This window comes from Octopus sinensis, linkage group LG1 (genome assembly GCF_006345805.1).
Source record: "Octopus sinensis linkage group LG1, ASM634580v1, whole genome shotgun sequence".
Classification (NCBI taxonomy): Eukaryota; Metazoa; Mollusca; class Cephalopoda; order Octopoda; family Octopodidae; genus Octopus; species Octopus sinensis.
Genome location: NC_042997.1, coordinates 125,599,937 through 125,617,789, shown reverse-complemented (window position 1 = coordinate 125,617,789; position 17,853 = coordinate 125,599,937).

The following is a 17,853-nucleotide window of genomic DNA, read 5'->3' as shown; positions in this document are numbered from 1 at the left end:
ATTGTTTATTCATACAAGTATACACGAACGCACATATATATATATATGTAATATTATATATATATATATATATAAATAATAATATATATATATATATATATATATTATTATATATATATATTATATAAATGTATATATATAAATATAAATATATATATATATTATATATATTATAATATATAGTATATATATATATATGTATATATATATATATGTGCGTTCGTGTATATATACTCTTTACTCTTTTACTTGTTTCAGTCATTTGACTATAGCCGTGCTGGAGCACGACCTTTCGTCGAGCAAATCGATCCCAGGACTTATTCTTTGAAAGCCTAGTACTTATTCTATCGGTCTCATTTGCGAAACCGCTAAGTTACGGGGACGTAAACACACCACCAAATAAACACAGACACACAAACAAACACAGACACGCACACACACACACACACACACACACACACAACAACACACACACACATACACACACACACACACATATATATACGGCGGGATCCTTTCTGTTTCCGTCTACCAAATCCACTCACAAGGCTTTGTTCGGCCCGAGGCTATAGTAGAAGACTCTTTCCCAAGGTGCCATGCAGTGGGACTGAACCCGGAACCAAGTGGTTCGTAAGCAAGCTACTTACCATACAGCCACTCCTATATATATGTATATGTATGTTAATTTGCACCTATATATATGTATATATATGTGTATATATGTATGCATATACATATATATTTTTATATATAGGCATATATATATATATATATATATATATATATATATATATGCATAATATAGATGTATACATATACATATGAATTTTTATATATAGTATATATATATATATTTTTTTCTCTCCTTTTTTCTCTCTCCTTGTTTCTCTCCGTGTTTCTTTTCTGTGTATCTTTCTGTTGAAGAGCGTAGGCTCGAAACGTAAAAGACTTGTTTTATTTCTATTCCTGAGCGCCATACTAATACAATTGTTGTTTGTACTCCACCTGCCTTCGTCTTTTGTTTATTTTCGTAAGCTTCCCGTTATATATATATATATATTATATTATATATATATATAATATATATATATATATATATATATATATATATATTATATATATCTATATATATATATATATATATGTATATATATATAAGCATATATATATGCATAATATAAATGTATACTTATACATATGTATTCACATGTATATATACAATATCTACATATATATATATATATACATACATACATACATAAGTGTGCGTGTGTGTATGTGTGTGTGTGTGCATGTGTGTGTGTGTAGCGCTAGCGCGGCTGTTTAGTAAGTGGCTTGCTTACCAACCACATGGTTCCGGGTTCGGTCTCATTGCATGGCACCTTGAGCAAGTGACTTCTACTATTGCCTCAGGCTGACCAAAGATTGGATTTAGTAGACGGAAACTGTAAGAAGCCCGTCGTATATATATATATACATATATATAGACATGGATATGTACATATGCAATGCAAATATTTACAGACACACAGACACACACACACACACACACACACACACACAGATATCTTTTATCTTCTACCTGACTTTTACGCCGCCTTGAAGGGGTTGAGTGACTCAAGTACTTAGTCTTTTAAAATATGTTACTTCCCACCGTTGGCTTTTAGAGGGAGGAAAACAAACCAACACCGGTCGGCAGTGCAGAACAATTACAGAGACACACACATACAGACACGCATAAAATGCATACACAGACACACGTAAGCATATGAGTATATGTGAGTGCTTGTATGTGTGTGTGTATATATGTGCGCGTGTGTTTGTGTGTTTGTGTGTGTTTGTGTGTGCGTGTTTGTGTGTGTATGTATGTATGTGTGTGTGTGTGTGTGTTTGCTTGGAGGCGCATTGGCTTAGTAGTGAGGTTATGGGGCAGATGATCGTAACATTGTGGTTTCGATTCCCGGACAGGGCGACGCGTTGTGCTCTTGAGCAAGAAACTTCATTTCCTGTTGCCCTAGTCTACATAGCTCGGAAAAATGTGTAATCCTGAGACGGACTGACGTCTCCGTCCAGTGGGGAATATATACGCCATGGAAACCTGGAAGCCGGCCCTATGAGCCGAGCCTCAGAGAGGATCTTTATATATATATATATATATTATAAGCCTCAGATAGGATCTTAATATATAAATATGTATATATACATACATGCATATATATATATATATATATATATTATATATATATATATTATATATATATATATATATATTATATATATATGTATACATACATACATACATACATACATACATATATATATATATATGAACCTCAGATAGGATCCTAAGTTATATATATATATATATATATATATATATATATATATATATATTTAGTTTTACCATACATTTCGACTTGACCAGTATTGTCTTTGTTTAGGGACGTGGTGAATTTGAAATTCTGCCCTAATTCTCCAGAAATCTGGAAAAATGCTGCCTTTTATGATTTTCATCTTTGTTGACAGAAAAATCACTAAGAGAAACCTGACCAGGAATTTAAACTAAAGCATATTGCTTCAGTTAAACGCAAACACCAAATTTTCGGTATTATTCCGACGTAAAAAATTGATGGTAATTGAAAACCAGATAACTTCTATTAAGCCAAGTGACAAGGATTTTTCTCGGGCTGCGAGAGACGATATAATTCTCTGATAGGTCCTGTTCTCACGTTAAAAGCTGTTGAAATAAGGAAATTGCAAGAAATTGGGCGATTCAGCTCGTCCAGCGACAACTTATCAAAGCTGCTTGAGAAGCTCCGACATGTCAACGTCAAGAACTAACCGATATATCTTTTCTAACTCTTTCGGTATTTTTGTCTTTCTTTCATTTTATCTCAACTAAGCTAAGATAGTTACACAAAACTGTTGGATTTTCGACAACTAAACTCATTTATAGAAACATATACTTGCTCTTCTGTTAATAATCACAATTGATTTTCTTTTGCCTTGCACGCACATGCTGTAAGCACGGACTTTTGAATTGAGTAACAATAGACTTTTTTCGTTGCTTCAGAGACAATTTAATGTACCATATTTCATTACCGACGTGAGCTACATATTTTTCTTTCAACGTAAATTTCTGTACATTTGTTCTGGAGTCATGGCGTTGCAGTTTTACATGCCAGTGCATAACCCGATTGTGATATTTCATATTTTATACTTCACTTTATCTCTGATATTAATTCATCAAAAATGTTTTGATTTATTTTTAAAATATCGAAAAGAGTGTTTTTATAAGGAAAAAATTTAAGAAGGTTCAACCTTTCACAAGAAAACTTGTGAGGACCGTAAAATGGAAATACTGTTTTGCAGAGCGCATAGAAGCAGGTGAATGAATTCTTTTTTGCTATCAAAAAGGTATAAAACGAATGTCATTGCTATTTTATCACGATTAGATACTTTTTTAAAAGTCAGAAATAACTTGATAGAAGCTTCTCATTACTAGTAAAGAAAAACCTTTGTTTTTCATACTGTTTCTCATAACTAGAGTTTCAGAACATCCAGCTGTTTACTAAAATTCGTCTCAAAGCATTTTGGGTATAAGTTTCATCTCTAGCGGAGAAAATGTGAAGTCGTTGTCGTCATTTTGCATATAATTGCACTAATGGTTAAATCTGAGTTTGCGAAAAACATAACAGGAGTAAATTACTATGGATGCCTCGAAAGAAAAGTTGCCAAAATGATACTCTGCATTATTCCTGGTCAACAGCAATATTCTTTTATTCTTTTATTTGTTTCAGTCATTTGACTGTGGCCATGCTGGTGCACCGTCTTTAGTCGAGCAAATCGACCCCAGGACTTATTCTTTGTAAGCCTAGTACTTATTCTATCGGTCTCTTTTGCCGAACCTCTAAGTTACGGGAACGTAAACACATCAGCATCGGTTGTCAAGCGATGCTGGGGGGACAAACACAGACACACACAAACATACACACACACACACACACACACACACCACACACACACACACATACACACACACACACACACACGCATATATATATATATATATATATATATATATATATATATATATATACGACGGGCTTCTTTCAGTTTCTGCCTACCAAATCCACTCAAAAGGCTTTGGTCGGCCCGAGGCAATAGTAGAAGACATTTGCCGAAGATATCACGCTGTGGGACTGAACCCGGAACCATGTGGTTGGTATGCAAGGCAAGAAGATGCTCGAAATACTGAGTTTTCCTAACTAATGTCTGACTTTCAGTTATTGATAAAGTTGGATCGATGGACATAAGTTTTCAGATTTTGTGGAGGCAACTGTTGCACAATTTTTGGTGGTACAGAACAAAAATGACAGAATAACTCATGTAATCAATTAACAACCATATCGAGTTGATCCATTGCTATCATTGGCCATGGTGCACATATATTGTGTACAACTGTCTCCAAACAACTATTGATCTATTACCAGTTGATATTGTACCATTTACTGCGAAAAGCTTTCAAACATTTTCATATATACGCAGTTTGTGTAACACAGTTAAAACAATTTTGTGATTTTATCATACAGGAATTCCAACATCTATTACAATTTGGTAATGCCAGATTTTTGTTAATGATACAAACACTGGAAAGAATTCTTTATTTATTTTTTTTCTGGTTTGAAATCCTATTTTTCTCTCAAGAACACTGTCCGGAATGATAAAACAGGTTCTGAAAAGGATTTTGAAGCAATTTATTTCTGCTTTATACGTTGTCAGCTCAGTCGTTCCAGCTAATCGATTCTGGACGTATAGAAGGGTAATTACAATGCAGCAGATTTCAAATCAGAATTTCAAACCTAATTACCAATAAAGAACAACGAAAAGACTGAGAATTCCTATCTTAGTATTCAAAGGCCTATGTAAGACGTCGAGCTGGCAAAATCGCCGGTCAAAATGCGTAGCGGCATTTCAGCTATCTTTACGTTCTAAGTTCAAATATCACCGAGGTTCATTTTACTTTTCATTTTTTCGGGGTCGATAAAATAAGTACCAGTTGTGAACTGGAGTAATGGAGTTATCCCTATTCTGAAAATTGCTGGCCTTGTGTCAAAATTTGTAATCAGTATTGGGAGGCCTTGTTGAGAAAACGTCTCACTTTAGTCTTTTAGTCCTTTACTTATTTCAGTCAGTTGACTGCGGCCATGCTGGAGCACCGTATTTAGTCGAGCAAATCGACCTCAGGACTTATTCTTTGTAAACCTAGTACTTATTCTATCGGTCTCTTTTGCCGAACCACTAAGTTACGGGGACGCAAACACACCAGCATAGGTTGTCAAGCGATGTTGGGGGGGGGGGGACAAACACAGACACACACAGATACACACACACATATATACATATATACGACGGGCTTCTTTCAGTTTCCGTCTACCAAATCCACTCACAAGGCTTTGGTGACCCGAGGCTACAGTAGAAGACACTTGCCCAATATGCCACGCAGTGAGACTGAACCCGGAACCATGTGGTTGGTAAGCAAGCTACTTACCACACAGTCACTATTTAATTTTCTAAACACACATACCATGATATGTTCCTCAACCTCCAAGCTCTGAAGATTTCAAGCTAAGAATGAAGTAAATTTGTAAATCGGTGGATAAAACACATGTGGTATTTGTCTATGTACTTCTACGTTGTGAGTTCAAATCTCTCGCAGGGGTGATTAATAGGGTGAGAGAGAGAGAGGGAGAAAGAGAGAGAGATATAAAGGTAGGGAGGGTGTAAAATAACTGTAAAAGAAGTGAACAGGAGAGAGTGCGTGACACAAAAAAAAAGAAAGGTGAAAGAGGAAAAGGTAGAGAGAAACAAAAATTATCATTCATTTTCTTATTTAAACTCGCTTTGTTTTTTTTCGTACTTTTTTGTTATTGTTTAGCTCAAGGTAGTCCATTTTGGTTTTGCAATATACAGAATTATATTGTTTGGTTTGTGTTTCCGGTTTCAAGTCAGTCTGGTATGATATAAGGAAGATTTCGTTGTTTTGTCTCTCTCTCTTTTTGTAGCATAGTACGATACACTCTCACTCACACACCTGCAAACCCACGCGCAATATACATGTAAACCGTGTCAGTGACCAGGTCGCAGTAAGCGCGTCGAACATTTTGACACTAAATAATAAAGTTTCAAGCCAAGTTAACAGCCTTAGTGTTTTGAATGGCTAATTTTTGTCTTTCACTCTGTAATTCTTTTACTTCCGTCACAGTCTTTTGCCAGACATGTGCATCTCTCTCTCCCTCTCTCTTTCTCTCACACACACACTTATACATACATACGTACACACACACACACACACACACATATATATATATATATATATATATATATATATATATATATATATATACGTATGTATATACATATACATATGTGCGAGTATATATATCTCTCTCTGTATATATATATATATATATATATATATATATATATATATATATATATATATATATATAATATATATATATATATATATATATATATATATATATATATTATATATATATGTATATATATATATATAGATATATATATATATATATAATATATATATATATATATATATATATATATATATATATATATATATATATATATATATATATATATATATACATATATATATATATGCATATATGTGCATTCTTTCACACACATACATGCAAACATATATAGGCACATGCGCATACGCATATAAAGTTGGTCAGTTGAAGAACGTCCGGTTGTAATAAAGACTTAACAGGTCACTCGGATGCTCTCAATTCTATATCACGTGTTCAACAATTAATTGTTCTTCTTTATTCTAGTCATGAAACGTCCATGTCTTCCTGTTTATTGACCAGTGTTAGTCTACCGTTAGAGGGCTAGGATACATTCGCAGTATCACATGACCACCAATTGCCAGAATTGGCGAAGAAATTAGGAGAGAAAATTTTCGAAGAAAAGCAATATAGATATCTATATATACTATTTTGTGATTGACTTCAATAGTATTAATGGTTCCTTTAAAAGAATGGTCTCCAATAGCAACGGCGGTTGATTGAAAGCAGTGACGCAATGCATAGGAAAAGCAATGTCAGAATTTATTGCCAATAAATTTACAGACGGAGCTCGGGCTGGAACATGGCAGAGTTGGAATTGGTCGGGGTTTGGAGATGTATGTGGTTTCGTTTTACTTTGTGTGATTTATAATAGTGCATCGCTGCTATAATTGTGGTTTATATACAAATACAGTATATCATTTTATTAATGATCCAAGATGTTTGGAAGCACATATAAATACATATACAAACATAGAAGTAATATGTGTGCGTACATATTTATGTATAAGAACATATATGGATATATATATATATATGCATATATATTCGTGCATAGAAGTGTGTTTATATATGTATGTATGTATGTATGTATGTATGTATGTATGTATGTATGTATGTATGTATGTACGTATGTATATAAATAATATATGCATATATAAATATATATGTATCTACACACACGCATATTTATAGATGAGCGCACATAAACTTACATTTATACATATATGTATATATATATATACATCTATGTATATATGCATATGTATATATACATATGCGTGTATACACACATACATATATATGATTGTACACACAGATATATACCTCTACATATGAATGTATATATATATATATATATATATATATATATACATTTATATGTAAAGGTATATATCTGTGTGTACAATCATATATATGTATGTATATGTATGTAAATATACTCCTCATATAGATACGAACACATAAACTTATATGTTTATATATATATATATATATATATATATATATATATATATATATATATATTATATATATACACACATATATACAAACACACACACACACACACACATATATATATACATACACTCACATACATATTTTCTGTATAATTTATCTATTTTTATTTGAATATGCATGTGCGTAGATAAATGTAATATTTTATAAAATGGATGCCTTGTCTACTCAGTCTCATCAGATATTTGTGGTAGTCATCTCAAAACTTTAGTTTTTCCTTTTCCTGAAGTCTATTTTGCAATCTTTCATACCATATTTATTGTTTTATCGTTTCCTATTTTACAGCTTAATATTTTGTTTATGTTATTGTTCGATATATTTATGATCACCACAGCTAGAAGAATTATATATATATGGAGAGATGAGAGATAGACGAAGAGAAAAACAAAACTTCAATGAATGCTATCTTATTGTTCATAACATCGACAACCGTTTTAACAGTCTTTGCTAGGATGATCAGCTTGCAAAGCTAACCCTCATATGTGATCCATCTATCTGAAAACGAACCAACGAAGAGCCTGAACACAATAATCCTACTTGCTAAAAATCATCAACTAAATTTTCTCAGATTACACTTACTGTCCTAGATATACTAAGAGACAGGATTATCGCAACTGGTTTGGAGTTTTATAATAGTGTATGTCAAAAGAACAGGGACTCTCCAAATTTTATCCTGTCAATGGTGGGTGTACCTCAAGAGTGATGTAAAGTTCGAAGTTATCTTTGTGTGAGCCACAACCGCCATTCATTTGAAATAGCAGCGAAGTATCTCTTGAACCACATTCTATGGTGGCAAACGGAAGGACACAATGGATAATGTAGTTCTCGGATACGAAATGTCTTCAACAACACCTGATCATAGGTATGCAGGGTCAGAGCTGAACTGAAGTAAAACAGCAACAACAACAACAGCAGAAGCAACAACAACAACAGCAGTATCAGCAACAGCTTGTTTTCAGTTCTGTGAACATTCATCACACAGTGATCATATGACGTCATCCTACACTTCTTATTTGTCGTCCATCGACAACCCCACATCTCTCACCAGGTAATCACATCCGTTGCTGAATATTCTCATACGCTAGCAGACCATTGAAGTTTATCCTCTTTTGATCTATCTTGAGTAAGATGGAGTCTATTAGTCTCAAAGTAAATCCACGGGAGGATTCAAGAACGCTCTAAAATCACACGCAACACAAATCAGATTGTATAACACTGACAATTTCAACATCAGTAAATTGTATAGTTTGTATCATATCTCTCCATAAACATGCGCACTGGCCATTGGGTGTTAAATGCTTTTTTCTTTAGAGGGCAGTATAGAGATCTGTGATAATTTCATAAGCAACCTGTTGACTTTGATGGCAATATATTGTCTGCAGAAGCGTGGGTTGGCAGAATCATTGAGGCATTGGACAAAATACCTTGTGATAGTGGTTAAAGTTCTGTTCTTTGCATTCTGAATTCAAACTTCATCTTCCACCCTCCCAGAGTCAAGTGCTGGCACGATGTAATTTATTATATTCTCTACTAAATTCGAGGCCTACAGTTAGTGTTATATAATGACGGTAGTATACGAAGTAAACTTCGGAAATCTAACAAACTACAAGAAGAAAATCTGATTCCTCTGTACAAATTCCTCAGTGAAGTAATCGTATATAGAGATAAATTTACGCTACAATAAACTGAATGAGTTTGCATTGGAAGAGATTGATTCCTTTAGCTTTCAGTGAACCTTCAGGTATGAGGACATGTGAAGCGCTATGAAATTTTAAATTTTACAGGCAACAATAGACAAAACATCAACGCTTAGGAACGAATAAAAATACTGCGATCTTTGTCTTGCAGAAAAGTTTCACATCATTAGCCGACACATGAACTTTAGAACAGACGATCTTTCTTCTTCAAGCTGTCAGAATCAATATGTATCTAACAATGTTGTGCCGTTAGCTTTCATAGATCCCCTATTTTAAGTTGTGAGTCACTTCCAATAACATCACAGTAATTTACTGATCTTCTTCCTCTTTTAGGGGGCGAAAGTTTTCAAAATATTGAGTTGGATTAGGTCACCTATGTTCAATCAACTGCAGGACGAAGGGCTCGGCATGTTCTCTCCATAAAAGACCCAACTTACTTTGTCACACTGGCTCGACGTAGCTCGGAAGAAAGGTACAGTTTTCTTATACTCTTGCCCAGGAATAGTTAAGCCGGTCACAATCGACTTCACTGTTCAACTAGTACCTATTTTATCGACCCCGAAAGGATGAAAGGCAAACTCGGCATCTGCAGAATTTGAACTCAGAACCTATGAATGGACGAACTACCGCTAAGCATTTACCCGGCGGGCTAACTTTTCTCCCATCTCGCCGCCTCTTCAAAATATAACTTTCCATATAACCTATTGTTTGGAACGTTAGCATTGCTTACTGCTAGACCATCCTGACATATGATAAACAGCAATAAATGTTAAATTGCATTGTCATAAAGTCCACTGAGTACAATTCAATTTAAACTCAAACGTTACCAACCATTTCTTAATTTACTGCGTACAAATAAAGTAAGGGTGATGTACTAAGTGACAGGAAAAAATTCTCTGTTAATTGAAACTTCCTTAATTGAAAAAAGAATACAAATACCTATAAGAGTTGGACAAAATAATGGAAGCACCTCTTATTATTAAACTACTTTTTTTCTGTTGGCAGTATGACAATATGGCGGCGAACTGGCAGAAACGTTAGCACGCCAGGTGAAGTGCTTAGCAGTATTTCGTCTGCCGTAACGTTCTGAGGTCAAATTCCACCGAGGTCGACTTTGCCTTTCATCCTTTCCGGGTCGATTGAATAAGTACCAGTTACGTACTGGAGTCGATGTTTAGCCCCCTGTAGGTAGTAAAGAAATATGTATTTCGTCTGCCGCTACGTTATGAGTTCAAATTTTGCCGAGGTCGACTTTGCCTTTCATCCTTTTGGGGTCGATTAAATAAGTACCAGTTACGCACTGGGGTCGATGTAATCGACTTAATCCGTTTTTCTGCCCTTGTTTGTCCCCTCTATGTTTAGCCCCTTGTGGGCAATAAAGAAATAAGCATGATAAATTCAAAACTGTTCTAGTTTGTATATATATATATTTATATCCATTATGAATGCCTTGTACTTAATAATATAGCAATTTCCTTTTCTTTTTACAGATATTTATACTTAAAGCCGAAATGCATGAACTATCTGATTTCCAGATAAATAAATTATTGGAGCGTGGATGCCAGGAGCAACAGTCAGTAAAATTGATGTATTGCTTAATGTTTCAAGAGGTTCAATGTTTAGAATTATCTCTGAATTCTCAATACCAAGTTAAAACTATCTCTGGCAATAAACATAATTCTAGACGGAAGACAAATCTCTCTGAAAGGAAGTGCCGAATAGTGAAACGTCTTGTGTCTAAACTCATCAAACTATGGCAGCAAAAGTGACTGTAGAGCTAAACTATCATTTTGACAACACTGCACCAACCAAAGTCTTTCATTGTGAACTCCATAAAGCTGGATACCATGCGGGGGGACTATAACTGTTAAACCTCTCCTGTCTCCTATCAATGTGGATTAGCAGAAAAACGGTGTCTCGGCTATCAGAATGGTCAGTGGTTTGATGTAGCAATGTTGTCTTCTCTGATGAATTATCATTCATATTTTTGCCCATTTTGAGGTGAGTTTATGCATGGAAAAATCGTAGGGAATCCTTCATCTTTGAAATGTTTGGTCTCTACGGTGAAGCATAGAGGTGGATCTGTAATGATTTGGACAACAATATCACGAAATTCTCTTGGTCCCTCAGCTGTCCTACATGGCAGATTATTTATGTATTTTAGCTGATCAGGTTCATCTTATGATATAAACATTCTTCCCTGTTGGCAGCGCCAAAAGGGACGATAATGCACCAGTTCACATGGTTAATATTGTCCAAAATTGGTATGAAATGCACAAAAGTAAAGCAGATCACTTGGATTGGCTCCCACAATAATTAGATCTTAATATAATGGAACGTTTATGATACATTTTGGTACCGTAGGTAGAGAGACGCTTCCCTGCACCACCGTCTCTGAAAGAGGTAAAGTAAATTTTACTTGAAAAATTACTCAAAATTCCCACAACAACCGTTCATAACCTATACGAATCACTCAACATATGAAAGCTGTGACTGTTGCTAAAGGCTTATGCTGGTTCGCGCGAATTATTGATTTTGTTTTTTTATAGAATTTCATAGCACCAGGTATTATTTGAAAGCTTTATATATTTCAGCGATTGTTAATATCAGCTTTTCAGTCGCACTATAACAGCCGGTTTCTCGTAAATCCTACAAGGATACCAAACCTTCACTTCCAGACTAACTTGTGAAACAAACTATGAATATATATACATATATATATATTTCTTACAATACAAACCAAAATCATACACTTGGTGTGGTCTTCCTCCTACTGCTGCTGCCCTTCCTCCTCCTCCTCCTCCTCCTCCTCCTCCTACTACTACTACTACTACTACTCTACTACTACTACTACTACTACTACTTATCAATCCATTTGCTCGTCCGGGTAAATATTGGGTTGTCCGGAAAGTTCATGCCGATTTTTAAAGGAAAGAAAAGGTCAATAAATACTTGCCATTACATTTTTAATCAACCAAATAAGAACCATTTTGTTGCACAACGCGTCTCCATCTTTCCTTTAACTTGAAAATACCCTCTTCCCAGAATTGAGGTGATTTCATGGCAAATAATTCATCAAGGTATCTTTTTACGTCATCCAAGGAATTGAAATTTTTACCATTAAGACTAATCTGCAGAAACCTGAATAAGTGGAAATCCGAAGGAGCAATATCTCGTGAATATGAAGGATAGGGGCAACACATCCCAGCCGAGCTGCAGCAATTTTTGTCTGGTTTCTAAAGCATCAAGTGCCGAAAATGAACTTTCTTATCTTCCATTTTAAAGGGTTACACAATTAACACAGGAACATAAACCTTCGTCCACGAAAATATAGCTTAAACTGTGCTCTAAATAGAGGTGTAGTCAAATCCTATTTTATGGACTCAACCATGTTCTAAAATAAGTCGAAAGGTAAGCTACTATAAATCGGCACGAACTTTCCGGACAACCCAATAGAATCAATCACTTGGTCTTTCGGTGATCAGAGATACATTCCATTTACGAATGACCAAGTTTATTAATCCCTTTGGGGGAATATATCGATTCCAGTATTCGACTGGTACTATTTTATCAACCTAGGACGAATGAGAAGCAACCTCGACCTCGATGGGATTTGAACTTATTAAGTAAAATCCTTCCACTAAATGCCACTGTGTGTTTTGTTTACGCTAAAACGAATCTGCTAATGTACCGCCCTTACTTAAATACAAACTATGGTTATATACTTTGTCGCAACCTATGAGAACATTGCAATATAGCATTAAACAATAATAATAATAATACTACATAATGAGACAGACAATAGATATGTACTTAGTCATAGTATAATGACTTCTCTCCTGTCTTTGTTTAATCAAATCAATTTGTTGTAGTTGTGTTTCTGATGTAATCATTACTGCACATGTCCTGGAGCTTGTTCAACAGTAATCGAACAAAAGAGGCGTGCTTCCATCACTGCCCCCCGGGGAGGGAACGGCAGAATTGAATAAACTAATGCATAAGCAAACAAGGAAACAAAAGATGGATTAATTTAAAGATTTTCTATTTACCGCGTTGATTGGAATCGTTGACTTCTCTGCCTCACAGAATATACAATCTTAACATCTTGCCTATTTTTAAAACCAACACTCTTTCTTTAGAACTGGTCACGTTTCCTAAATGCATTCAAAGACTAATTCAGTTTTTAATTCGACGAAAGTATATTGATCAGACGTATAAAACATCGTCCATCTGAATACAGAACACACTCACCTTCATGTGATTCTGCTTTAAAGAGGTCGAAAAAGTTGGTTTGTAGACCACAAGCACAAGATTCAATCATACTTGTAAGTTATTTGTTGTGTTAAATCTCTGAAATAAACACAAATCTGAAATAAGCAAAGGAAAGATGGATAGAGGTTGCTAGTAATGAAGACAGAGAAAAACTGGGAAGTAAGTGCACACACTTGGCAGGCAATTTCTAAGTTAGAAATGTTCTGTCATAAATTTATTTTCGTGAAAACTTTACTGAAACTATCAAATCGTATGATTTAGTTAAGTAATATAACGAAAACGTTTGGATTCATTTTTCTTTAAATTCTTTTCAGCAATTCTACAATGAAAGTTTTGGAATGAAATCACATTCTCAGTTTTCTTGTTTCAAGTCTAAATAACGGTGTTTCAACACTGAAAGCAAATCTTCTTATAAATTCGAGTAGATCTCGCATACATAATGTAGAAAGTGGTAAAAATTTTGATTAACTGAGATTATGCAAGGATGTAGTCGACAAAAGCCCCTTGCTGCTCTTGAAATATCAAAACAACAACGGAGATAGATAATTCCATTAAAATCGATTAATCGAAATTGTTGGGCAATATAGACAAGGGATTTTGGAGCGGATCTGGTCTTTAAACCGACTGGTGAAATCATTGGGGTTATTTCGGTCTTACTAAAGCCTCTCAGGCGAAAGATACTACTTAAGACTTAAGTGATATTAATATATAAAGAAATAGAAAGAATGGTGTGACACTGATTATAAATATCAATCATACAGCTGGGGGAAAAATACCACTGGGGAACGCTCTGTATCTTAAATAAACAAATGGCAGGGATTTTACATTATGATACAGTGGGCTGAAAAACTTCGATCAACGAAGATTATTCATGCGATTAATAGGTAAAACGACTTGCGTGTGGTATTTACACCAAAAAGCAAGGGAGATCAATCTAGTAAGTTCAGTTGATCGAAAGTTTTGAATGATATAGATAATGAAACGAACCTGGTATTCAAAGTTAAATGTTAATAGCAATAGACACATTTCAGTCATATGCGAATGTTGGCAAAGCACACACACACACACACACACACGAAGATGATGGAAAATGCATCAAGTAAGTGTTCTGCATACTAAATACAATTACTATTAAACGATTTTACTGTAGTTGTTTCCCTTTGTTGTTGAGCGCACGTGATCGAAGTTTTTCATTTCACTATATTATATCTAAATCGGGCCCAACTGCATTCATATTTAGTATGCAGAATGCTTCCCCGAGGCATTTTACTTCATCCATACTGTTCATATCCATTTTATAATTTGTGATTATCGATACTTCTTTCTCGAATATTAAAGTTTGTCAATTGAGAATATAGAAAAGGAAATTGTCTGATGATAACTCAGATAATATATAATGGAGTTCAAATGTACTATTAAGAATCCTAGAAGAATAATATGTAAAATGCAGCACGCACATATATATATATACATACATGTTCTACTAGTAGTAGTAGTAGAAAATGCCTTTGCTGTTTAGCCCAGGTCAACCGTTGAAGAATCAGATCTCACATCAAAGGCGTGTCAGCTTTCACCATTTCATCTTTTTCTATATCACTAACTGCGCTTTCACTCCATTCTACCACCAACATGACTGAAATGTACGGTGAAATATTAACAATTTAGATGAGAATAACGACTGCATTAATAACAATAGTAATAATAATAATAATAATAATAATAATAATAATAATAATAATAATAATAATAATAATAATCACCCTTTCTACTATAGGCACAAGGCCCGAAATTTGGATGAGGGGACAAGTTGATTAAATCGATCCGGGTACACAACTGGTACTTAATTTATCGACCCCGAAAGGATGAAAGGCAAAGTCGACCTCGACAGAATTTGAACGCAGAACGTAAAGACAGACGAAATACCTATTTCTTTACTATCCACAAGGGGCTAAACACAGAGAGGACAAACAAGGGCAGACAAACAGATTAAGTCGATTATATCGACTCTCAGTGCGTAACTGGTACTTATTTAATCGACCTCCGAAAGGATGAAAGGCAAAGTCGACCTCGGCGGAATTTGAACTCAGAACGTAATGGCTGCTGAAATACCCATTTCTTTACTACCCACAAGGGGCTAAACACAGAGGGGACAAACAAGGACAGGCAAAGGGATTAAGTCAATTATATCGACCCCAGTGCGTAACTGGTACTTAATTTATCGACCCCGAAAAGATGAAAGGCAAAGTCGACCTCGGCGGAATTTGAACTCAAAGCGTACCGGCAGCTGAACTACCGCTAGGTATTTCGCCCGGCGTGCCAACGTTTCTGCCAGCTCACCGCCTTAATAATAATGATAGGAGGGACAAACAAGAGTGCCTAATAATCGACGTAGCAGCACCAGGAGATCAACATATCATCATGAAAGAAAGAGAAAAAGTTAATAAATATAGAGACCTGAGAACTGAGATTGCTAAGATCTGGCAGCTACGAGAGTTGAACATTTAAGTGATGCCTATTGTCATCGGAGCACTGGGTTCAATACCATCCAATCTGAAAAAAAATCTGAAAACCTTAGAGATACCCTACAATCTTAATGTATTGCAAAAGTCGGCATTACTTGGAACTGCACGCATATTGCGTAAAGTACTGTCTGTCTGAGGTCCTTGTTGTGACTTGACAAACAATACAAATCCCCGGTAAACACAATATCTTCAATCAATAACCTCACGATATTGTATTCTGTGCGACGTCAATAATAATAATAATAATAATAATAATAATAATAATAATAATAATATAATAATAATAATAACAACACCCCCCACCACCAACAACAACAACAACATCACATGCCCAAGGCACACAGAGGAATAGTAGCGGGGAAGTGCGACGATGTTCTCAGGGGGTACTCTGGGTGCCGACGAGAACGAACTTACTAGTTTGTTCTGGAGGACTTCCGGTCGGGAGCTATCATGGATAATTTCCAGATGTCCTTGGCCTGGCAGTGCTACCGGGATTCGCTACCTGTTCATAATAAACTCTACAGGTACGGATGTGCTGTCAGACGGACTTGTCCGAAGTGCGCGTAGAATCACGAAACCGTTCTGCACGTCCTCGTTCAGTGTCGGGGCATTGCTGATTTGTGGGGTGATGTTGAACAGCTGCTGTCACGTGTGGGACGGATCCGTCTGTCGACCGAGTCTGTAGTGAGGATTGACTGCCACCCTCCTTCAATCAGGCTAGAACTGAAACAAATAGTAGTCTGTCCAAACAGGGAGAACTAGTTATTTCAGTTAGGGAAGTGAAGGAAATCAGCAAAAAAAAAAAAGAGTAACTGGAAGGCCCTGGGACTAGATGGAGTTCAAGGCTACTGGATCAATATATTTGGTGAATGTCATGCACGAATAGCTGTGCAACTTAAAAAAAAAAAATGAACGAACTATTGAGTTTGGTTTAATGGCCTACCAATGTATACTATGAGTTTCTTTGCCCTAGGGGTCGGGAAGACACTCGGCAAGAAATGGAAGCAAATTTGAAAGAAGGAAAAAAAAAATAAATAATAATAATGGAAATTGAAATGCAAAAGATGTGGCATCTTAAAATGAGAACTATTGCTGTTATTGTAGGTGCCCTAGGTATGATAAAAAAAGGTATGTCAGAAACATCTAGATCAGATTCCAGGAGAACCATATCTCAGAGAAATCCAAAAGTTTTTTTACTGACTAGTACTGCCCACATCCTTAGAAAAATCCTATCTATTTAAATGATTGTGTTGTATTATATGAAGATATTTCGCTACTTCCCCTCCCGAAGCCTTCAGTCATACTGTAATATCTCTAATCCTCAACTCGCCCCAGGACACTGAGTGTGTCTCGGCAAGTGACTGTGACAAACATGCAGATTAAAAGTAAAAAGAAATGATAATAATAATATAAGATATATCTATTCAAACTGACAAAGAAATAAAAAAGCTAATCTCCCAGACATAA